At 41.2% G+C, this 9,894-nt stretch overlaps 1 pseudogene; it reads left to right on the forward strand.

Moving 5' to 3' along the window:
- The first annotated feature begins 6,792 nt into the window (after window positions 1-6,792).
- On the forward strand, window positions 6,793-7,468 carry LOC120308413 (annotated as a pseudogene).
- Window positions 7,469-9,894: the final 2,426 nt, after the last annotated feature.

Raw genomic sequence — 9,894 nt, forward strand, 5'->3', positions numbered from 1 at the left:
AAACAAGACAGTAGTGCAACTGTAACACACTGGTACACATTGGAATATGTTTTCCATGTGTAAAACTCAAATGGACTTTTTGTTGAAAGTAGATTGAATTGCTGATTTCTGGATTTGGGAATTTAAAAGGGCCAAAGAGGATGAGGAAAAGAATAAGGTGCTAGTTATCAATAGAAAGAAGGATGAAAAGCATAACTATATGTTATGTATGCATATTCAAGAAGCTTCTCATATTTTAACTGTTTGTAAAATGCACTGTTCACTCAAACTTTCATTAACCTTTAACATTCCTTTTTTAATCATCCTTGCCTCTTTTTTATGTTTTAAGAGAAGAGGAAGCAGAAAAAAACATACTTGTTTATATTCTTTTGCATGATATGATAGCCTCTCTCTACAGTTATTGTAACATAAACCCTATAAAAGTCTGTGTTTCAAGACAATCTCTTAAGTGTTTGCTTGAAAAAAAAGAGTAGTTATCATTTTCCAAGTTAAATTCAAGACACTGCTGTTGGCTTTTAAATCCATATTCCTTTATGAGACAATGTATTCCATTAAACCCTTCCAACATGGGCCCGCTAAATTTTTGTGATGTGCATCAAGCATTCCAGCCACAGAATGAGTGAAACAGTGCATTGTTTGAAGGAACAAACTGATTTTGGAAATTTATTCTGAGTTTTAAGGTTACAATTAAAGCCTCTCGTTCCTTTTTTGCCCACCAAAAAGTTTTTGCCTTCCAGTGAATATTGAGTGCCAATTGATTATATCTGCTTATTTTGGTTATCTTGCACTTTTGTCCTCACCAAATGGCTTAGGGTTGTTGATCGATGGTTCACAGTTGCCTCTATAAATTTATGTATCCACAATCACAAGAAGGATGTTTGTTCAATCAAGTACATCCATGGTGGGGAAATACTTTTTGAATATGAGATTTTAACACTAGTGGCAGGCAAAAAAGAGACAACAATCTAATTGGAACTCTATAATTAATGTTTGAGTGGGCCAATGAACTGATTATTATTATCTGGATTTATTTATTTTTTTGTCTATTTGCTTTTCAAATTTATTTCAATTTAATTACAGTTTCAATTTAATTGTAATTGTATTATATTTTTTAAATATGACATGATTTTGACACCTGCAGTAGTAGAAGCATGAATGAAAAAAAATGAATGAGTATCTTCCTTCCATAGATTTGAGGTCACAAAGATTAAAACATATTATCTTCTGGAGCAAAATTGCTCACTATGAAGTTACATGACATTTTAACTACAGCATACCAGATGCCCATCTCCAGGAGTTTTATATCGTCAACTAATTTTAACATGTTCTTATCAGGTTTGAGACAGATTATTCTGGAAAAGATTTATCTAATTGGGAATCAACACTGGTTTGGTTCTTCTTCTTCTTCTTCTTCTTCTTCTTCTTCTTCTTCTTCTTCTTCTTCTTCTTCTTCTTCTTCTTCTCCTCCTCCTCCTCCTCCTCCTCCTCCTCCTCCTCCTCCTCCTCCTCCTCCTCCTCCTCCTCCTTCCTCCTTCCTCTAGTGGTCTGTCTTTTAAACTGCTAGAATAATATTTATTGTATTTTTTACTATTGCCTTTTCTTACTTAAAAATGATGATTTTAATTTATTGCAAATGTACCACCCTTCCTCTAGTGGTCTGTCTTTTAAACTGTTAGAATAATATTTATTGTATTTTTACTATTGCCTTTTCTTACTTAAAAATGATGATTTTAATTTATTGCAAATGTACCACTTTGTACTTAGCCACTTTATGACATTAAGTAGAAGAGGGGGCTCAAATTATTTTCCAAAGCACCAGAGGGCAGGACAAGAAACAATGGTTGGAAACTGATCAAAGAGAGAAGCAACCTGGAATTAAGGAGAAACTTCCTAACAGTGAGGACAATTAACCAGTGGAACACCTTGCCTTCAGAAATCGTGGGCGTTCCATCACTGGAGGTTTTTAAGAAGAGATTGGACAGTCATTTGCCTGAGATTGTATAGGTTCTCCTCCTTGAGCGGGAGGCTGGACTAGAAGACCTCCAAGGTCCCTTCCTATTCTATTCTATTCTATTCTGTTCTGTTCTGTTCTATTCTAGTAACAAATAATCTTTTTACATTCTTACTTATTTAATGCTAGGACTATAATATAGGCTTGCTATGCTTTAATTTAATGTAAAGGCAAAAATAACCAAGCCTTTTTTCCAGGATTACACAGCTGTCCTCTGTACCATAACATAATTTGGTGAAAAAAATTTGGTTTAAGAAGATGCAGACAGATACTATGTTCTCACTCATGCATGTTCAAAGCAATATTTTTGCTTTTGAATCTAAAGCATAGTATAGTGTATAAAGTTGATGATATGCACTATTATACCAATACACAAACTTTTGGCACTAGAATGGAACAGCCTCAAGTATGAAAATGATTTATTTATTATATATCTTGACACAACTCTAAGCAATGATCAAAATATGAAAAAATTATTTAAAACAACCACGACATACACAAAGTAACCAAACATACCATAAAAAGATGATGAAGTATGTGGAATGTAATTATATAGGGCTATTTTTTGTCAATAGGAAATTATATTCATTCCCTTATCTTTTTTCACAATAGGTATGCAAAACAATTAAGTGATAAAGCAATGAAAAAATGTAAATTAGAAGATTACTTTCTACCATTATTAAGAAAGATTTTTATAATTTCATCTGTGAAAAAAAGTAGTAGAACAGAAATAAAAATAAAAGCATCAAGTAAGAATAGAATTATTTTATCAATTTAAAAGTCCGTTTCTCTTCAGCAGATGGCATTACAGTGCCCAACTATACGTACAGAAGTTTCACTTCCAGCCACTGTGAAAATATTGGTATTCTGAAATGCATTTGATAACATTCACAATACAGCACGTTACATTAATGTCTTTGGAAAACATTTCCCAAATTCACTGATGATTCAAACAAAGCAAAGATGCCTTGCCAGATCTGATAAATATATTAAATGGATATAGTCTAAAAGCATTACTGATCACTTTCCAAGGTGCAGTTGGTCTAGTACAAAAATATACACGTACTACATGTATTTGGGATTCTTCTTTAGCCTTATTTGTGCCTTGTGTCTGGTAAATATATACTTAATCTTCTCAAATGAGGCATTGTTGTCATTGGAACGACAAACAAAATTGACTAAATCTCCTCATTTATTCTCAACAGGAATATGGTGATAGTGGATAATCCTCAACTTTATAGTTTATTTATATAAAATAATTGCAAGATTATTTTTATTTATATAATGAAGGGTTTAATGATTGGAATTTTAATAATGTAAAAGGCATTTCTTCTTAAGTGTGATATATGGAATATTCTGGAAGATGGCTGCAGAAGGTTGTCTTTTCTTTTATCTTGCTTGACGTTCTGAAAAAGAACTCCTATTTTCAAAGACTTTCCTATATACAATGGATCACCTGGTTTTCATGCTATAAAAATACAAGAGTGAACTGTAGCAAAATATTGCAGGAAAGAGAATAGAGTGTTCAAGTAAGCCAGCTGTCTTTAATGTCTCATTCTGGTGGTCACTACAATGTTGCCTGGAGATATCAGTCTGCCTGACTCAGTCAATCTTTACCACATGTAGGAGAAGAGCAAGCAGAGCTGAGCGGCGGAGTTCTACTCATCATCAATTTAGAGTCATAGCATTCCCACAAGTGTTCCAAGTCCAACCCTTCCTGAATTCTGTTGACCCTTATCCAGTGCCAATTTTGTGTTGAATTTTAGTTGATCATTGTTGTGTCCTGAGCCTGCAAAGGCAGGCTCGGGACATTGCAATGGTCCCAGGCTGTTACAAGATGCCCGGGACCAGACTGAGTGGTGCCGGCCTTGCGCGCATGTGCGAGGCGTGGAAGCGCACCAGATTGTTACCTTTTTGCCCGGGGATTCTATTAAAGGAGACAGAGAGGCCTGTGAGCCTCAGAGTTGTGTTGGAGAGAGCTGCTGAGAATAAAGGCTGTTGGAATTAACAGAATGTGTGCTCTTCTTTCGCCATTGACTCGAGGACTCAACACTGGCGACGAAGGTGGGATTGCTTGCAAGATTAAGGAAGAAGACTTGTGAGCTTACCCCAAGAGTCCTGGAGGGAGGAAGACGGAGTTAAACTCAGCATCTGGCCTGCCAGTACAGCATCGCTGGAGGTAAGCTGGCTGATAGACCCCTTACTAGAAGTAAGAAGCAAGATGGCGAAGATAGGGAGACTGTCTGAATTCGACGTTACTCACCCAGAAAGATGGGAGTCTTATGTTGCTAGAGTAGAAAATTACTTTAGAGTGAATCAAGTTAGAGAAGATGGCTTGAAGGCCACTACTTTGCTGTGTGTCTGTGGTCAAGATGCATTTGAAATTGCAGAAAATTTGGCAGCCCCTGCTCCTCTTGAGTCTGTTACTTATACAGATTTAAAGAATTTATTGAAGGAACATTTCCAGCCCAAGTTGTCTGTTATTGCGTGGAGACACACGTTTGAACAGAGGGATTAAAGAGCTGGTGAATCAGCCAAAGAATACATTGCAGCCTTGAGAAGAGCAGCTAAGCCTTGTGACTTTAAAGATTTAGAAGGAAGGCAAAGAAAAGTCTCCACCTGTGCCCAAGTGCTTCGGGTGTGGAGGTCGCCACAAGAGGACCGACTGCAGGTTCCGTTCTGCAATCTGTAGAGCATGTGGCAAGCAAGGCCACATAGCAGCTGTTTGTTTGGGCCGTCAGAAGGCACAACCTCGAGAAGAATTGCGCCTGAAAGGTACCAGGGTCCCCAGCCAAAACAGGGTGGGTTTCTGTGCATCACGCAGAAGTATCTATAGAAGAAGCACACACAGGCCACTTAAAAAGAAACTGTCACTTAAGGTGAGGTTGCAAGGAGTTCCATTGGTTATGGAGCTAGACACTGGGTCTGCCCTTTCAATCATTTCTATCCACACTTTCAGGAAGATTTGCACTAGCAGTGGGTTCCAGGCCAAACTTAGGCCATCCAATATAGTCTTAACAGATTTCCAAAATTCCAAGGTGTGTGTAAAGGGGGAGGCCACCCTTACAGTACAATACAAGGATTTTGAAGGTCCATTAGATGTATTGGTAGTTGGGGGTGAACGAACAAGTCTCATTGGACTCATTTGGTTTGAGGCAAGTTACAGGGCTACACAATTTGCAAACGCTAGGCCTAGCAGAAGTCTGCAAAGAGTTTGCAGATGTCTTCAGCCCTCAGCTGGGAGCTTACAAAGGCCCCCCAGTTTCTTTGAAACTTGACCCCACTGTCACTCCCATTAGGGTGAAAGCAAGAAGAGTACCCTTTGCTTTTAAAGGGAAAATTGATGCTGAATTGGACAAATTGATCCAGCAAGGTGTTTTAGAACCTGTTGATTCAAGTCCATGGGAAACCCCCATAGTCACGCCTCTCAAGGCTAATGGGGACATTCGCATCAGTGCAGACTACAAATGCACACTAAATAAGGCATTGCAACAGCATGCGTATCCTGTACCTGTAGTCAGCCATATTTTGGCTTCCCTCAAAGGGGGGCGTGTTTTTGCAAAGCTAGATTTGGCACAGGCTTATCAACAGTTACCTGTTGATGAAGCTGCTGCTGAAGCACAGACTATTGTAACTCATAGGGGGGCATTCAAAGTCAAGAGACTACAATTTGGAATAAATGTAGCTCCTGGAATCTTCCAAAGTGTTATGGAAAGCACTCTGAGAGGTATACCAGGGGTTTGCCCCTATTTTGATGATGTCCTTATTGCTGGAGAGTCCACTCAGAATTTAGCTGAGAAATTGAGGGCTGTTCTGCTGCGTTTAAGAAAAACAGGCCTAAAACTTAAAAAAGACAAATGCAAAATAGGAGTTTCTTCTACAGATTTCCTGGGATTCAGAATAGATGCCAGCGGTATTCACCCTGCTGAGTCTAAATTGAAGGCCATACAGCAGGCTCCTAGGCCTAAGTCTAAAGCTGAGTTACAAGCTTTCCTAGGCCTCTTGAAATTTTACAATGCTTTCCTACCTAACAAAGCTAATGTAGCAGAACCACTTCTTAGGCTTTTAGACAAGCCGGCAGTGTGGCAGTGGTCCAAGCACATGAAAAAGTTTCAATAAGGTCAAGGCCTTACTTACATCAAATGATGTGCTTGCACATTTTAATGAAACTCTTCCTGTTTGCATTGCTTGTGATGCTTCCCCTTATGGGGTGGGGGCTGTACTTAGCCACTTAAGAGCTGATGGAACTCAGGTTCCTGTTGCATATTACTCCAGAACCTTGTCCTCTGCTGAGCGAAACTACGCCCAGATAGATAGAGAAGCCTTGGCCATTGTCGCTGGAATTAAAAAATTCCATGATTTTCTATATGGCAGACATTTCACAGTCTATACTGACCATAAGCCTCTGTTGGGGTTGTTTACCACTAACAAACAAACTCCCCATATCATCTCTCCTAGAATGCTGAGATGGTCTATCTTTTTGTCAGCCTATGATTTTTCATTGGTTCACAAACCTGGCAAGGAAATGGGCCACGCTGATGGCCTAAGTAGATTACCTTTACAAATGGTAGAGGCTGACCCTGCCCCTGCCATCAACATTCTTTCATTCAGGCATTGCCTGATTCTCCCCTAAATGCCAGGATGTGGCTGCTGAATCAGCCACGGATCTCACACTTACTCGTGTGCTGTCATGGGTTTTGTCTGGATGGCCTGAGAGTTGTCCAGGTACTGAGTTCCAGAGTTTCTGGCTCAAGAAGCATGAGTTATCCACTTTCCAGGGTTGTCTGTTGTGGGGCAGCAGAATAGTTATTCCTACCTCATTGAGGCCTAGAGTCTTAGCTTCCCTCCATGAGGGTCATCCTGGCATTGTCAGGATGAAAGCGCTTGCGCGTAGCCATTTATGGTGGCCAGGATTAGACAGGGAAATAGAGGCCCAAGTGCATGGATGCCACTTGTGCCAGTGTTCACGCCCTGAAATGCCTCAGGCTCCTGTGCATAGATGGGAGGAGACACAGTCACCTTGGTCTAGGGTGCATGTAGATTACGCTGGGCCCTTTCAGGGACAATTCTTCTTGGTCCTTGTTGACAGCCATTCAAAGTGGCTTGAGGTTGTTCCTGTCTCTTCCACTACTGCTGCCAAGACCATTCAAGTACTGAGAGGAATTTTTTGCTGCACATGGCCTTCCAGATGTTCTGGTTTCTGACAATGGTCCTCAATTCACTTCTTTCGAGTTTCAGGCTTTCTTGTAGGCCAACATGATTTGTCATTCAACTTCGGCCCCATTCCACCCTTCCACCAACGGTATGGCTGAGCAGACGGTTTGCATCACCAAGGATGCTTTAAAGAAACTGACCTACGGGGACTGGCACCACAGGTTGGCAGACTTCCTTCTGGCTTACCGCACCACACCTTCCACTTCCACTGGGAAGAGCCCGGCTGAACTTCACTGGGGGCGCAAACTGATCATCAAACTTGACAGGTTGCATCTGGACAGACTGGCTCCTAGGGTCACCCAACCCAGGGCACCATGGTGTCTGCAAGTGGGTGCCCAGGTATGGACCTGGAACTATGGGCCCGGTCACCTGTGGGTTCCGGCGGTAGTATGCAAGGTCACTGGTCCATTGTCCTACGAGGTTTCCCTGGACGACGGTCGTGTCCTTCGATGGCATATGGATCAGCTGCATATGAGACTGGACTCACCTCTGCAACTCCTGGGTTTTCTCCGGGGGGGAGGGGGACCACTATGGGCAAAGGGAAGGGTGTTGGCAGTAACCGGGGCCAAACGGAGAGGCTGAAGAAGGCCTGTTCCAAGGTTCCACAAGTGTCCCTAACAGGAATTCAGGGGAACAAGAAACAATACAGGCACCAGTGTTTACTCCAGCCAGGGAGTCACCCAGGGGGCATACTCATTATTTACAACCCCAATTCAGCACTCCAAGCAGGGAGAATAACCGGGAGCATCCAAACAACCCAAAAAACACAGGAGAACTGGCACACAAAGAAATAAGCTGGCCCAATGCTGCTACTGCTTCCAAAAGGAAGTCTACACACAGGGAGGTAGTCAGAGAGGCAAATCCTGATTCTGGTACCTCCGGCATAGAATGGGGGGCAACCGAGTATTGGGGCACTGCAGAAACACCAGACAATCCCGTTATGGGGCTTGGGAGTGAAGGGATGCGTTCCCTTGACAGGTCCATTGTGGACTTGGAGAGTACCACAGAAATGTGAAATACTGGCGGGCACTTAGTGGGGCCCGAGAGCCTGCAGTTAGGCAGGTCAACCAGGTACAGTGGGGAGCAAAGTCCTGGTCTGACGAGCCCAGTGGGCAAGCAAGCAGACCAGGCAACAAGACCCAGTTCATGGGGACCACCAGGGTTTAAAAGAGGGGGCAACTCCACTACAATCTCTGCACAGGATGATTTAGGGAGTTCTCAAAATCTGAGGAGGTCACAGAGAGTAAAAAGATCTCCCAAATACCTGGAAGATTTTGTAATATTGCTGTCAAAGCAAGGGAAGTGAAGAGGGTGCCTGCTGTTGTTGGGAAACTTGAAGGTGCGGGTGTTGGGCACTTAATTCCAAAACAATAGCCTGGTACTATGCTATAGTGTGGCTAGTAAGTAGCTGCAACAGATGTGCAGGTTCCATTGGCTGGCACACCACGCTCGTGTTGAGGTCGTGTATATCTACCCATATAGTTTAATACGTTTCATCCGGGGGGGAAGGGGTGTTGTGTCCTGAGCCTGCAAAGGCAGGCTCGGGATGTTGCAATGGTCCCGGGCTGTTGCAAGCTGCCCGGGACCAGACTGAGTGGCACCGGCCTTGCGCGCATGTGCGAGGCGCGGAAGCGTGCCAGATTGTTACCTTTTTGCCCGGGGATTCTATTAAAGGAGACAGAGAGGCCTGCGAGCCTCAGAGTTGTGTCGGAGAGAGCTGCTGAGAATAAAGGCTGTTGGAATTAACAGAATGTGTGCTCTTCTTTTGCCGTTGACTCGAGGACTCAACAATCATATTCTTGAGTATAGGCCTGAAAAAGTCTTATATGTTGCAAACTTACAAAAGGTCCCGATTCTTTGTGCCTGACACCACCAAAACCAGTCAACATGCTTGTAGATTCCTGTCTGGGTATCCAGCCCTATCTTACTTTTAAAGAAATGTTGGGAAACTGGCATACTGCAAAACAAAATACCCTTAACAATAAGACAGCATTACATGTCCACTAAGCATGTAAATTTTTCATTTTTTTTCTCTAATTGTTTTTGGAATACTTCTGCAAATCTGAAATTTGCCTTTTTTGTATTGCATTGCTTTAGAGATGTATATATCTATATATTATAAATACATATAGACTGCAAATTGAGGGAGTGATGGTACAAATCACTTAAGGATCAGTGGACTTAATTTGGCAAAGAAGGCAAAATTTTAAATACATCTAATTTATTTCAGAATTATGTGCAAGGTTACTGAGTCAATCAGAGTTCATATAATTATTAGGGTTAGTTAAATTTTTTTTAGAAGGAATTTTAATATATGTGCTTCAAAGGCACTATTATTTGTCATGAAAGGGAAGGGATTTTAAAACATTATCTTAGAATCCAAATTAAAGAGCAGTGCAAGTTTATTGAATCATTTATGATACAATATTAAAATGCTGATTTTAACATTCTTGATTTAGGCTATAATCATGTATTTATCAAACAGTAAGTCAATAGAAATGCATTAACTAATTTGTATATAAAATTATTCTAGATGTTATTGCATTCTAATTAATTTGCAGCATGCCCCAAAATTGCAATCTGGATGGAAATGTTGAGTGAGATCTCCAGGATAGTGTCTCCAGTCCAGTAAATCTCCTAAAAGAAAAAATGGTGGGGAACCTTATTAT

This window comes from Crotalus tigris, unplaced genomic scaffold, assembly GCF_016545835.1.
Source record: "Crotalus tigris isolate CLP2741 ecotype Arizona unplaced genomic scaffold, ASM1654583v1 scf7180000017916.3911339, whole genome shotgun sequence".
NCBI classification, from domain to species: Eukaryota; Metazoa; Chordata; class Lepidosauria; order Squamata; family Viperidae; genus Crotalus; species Crotalus tigris.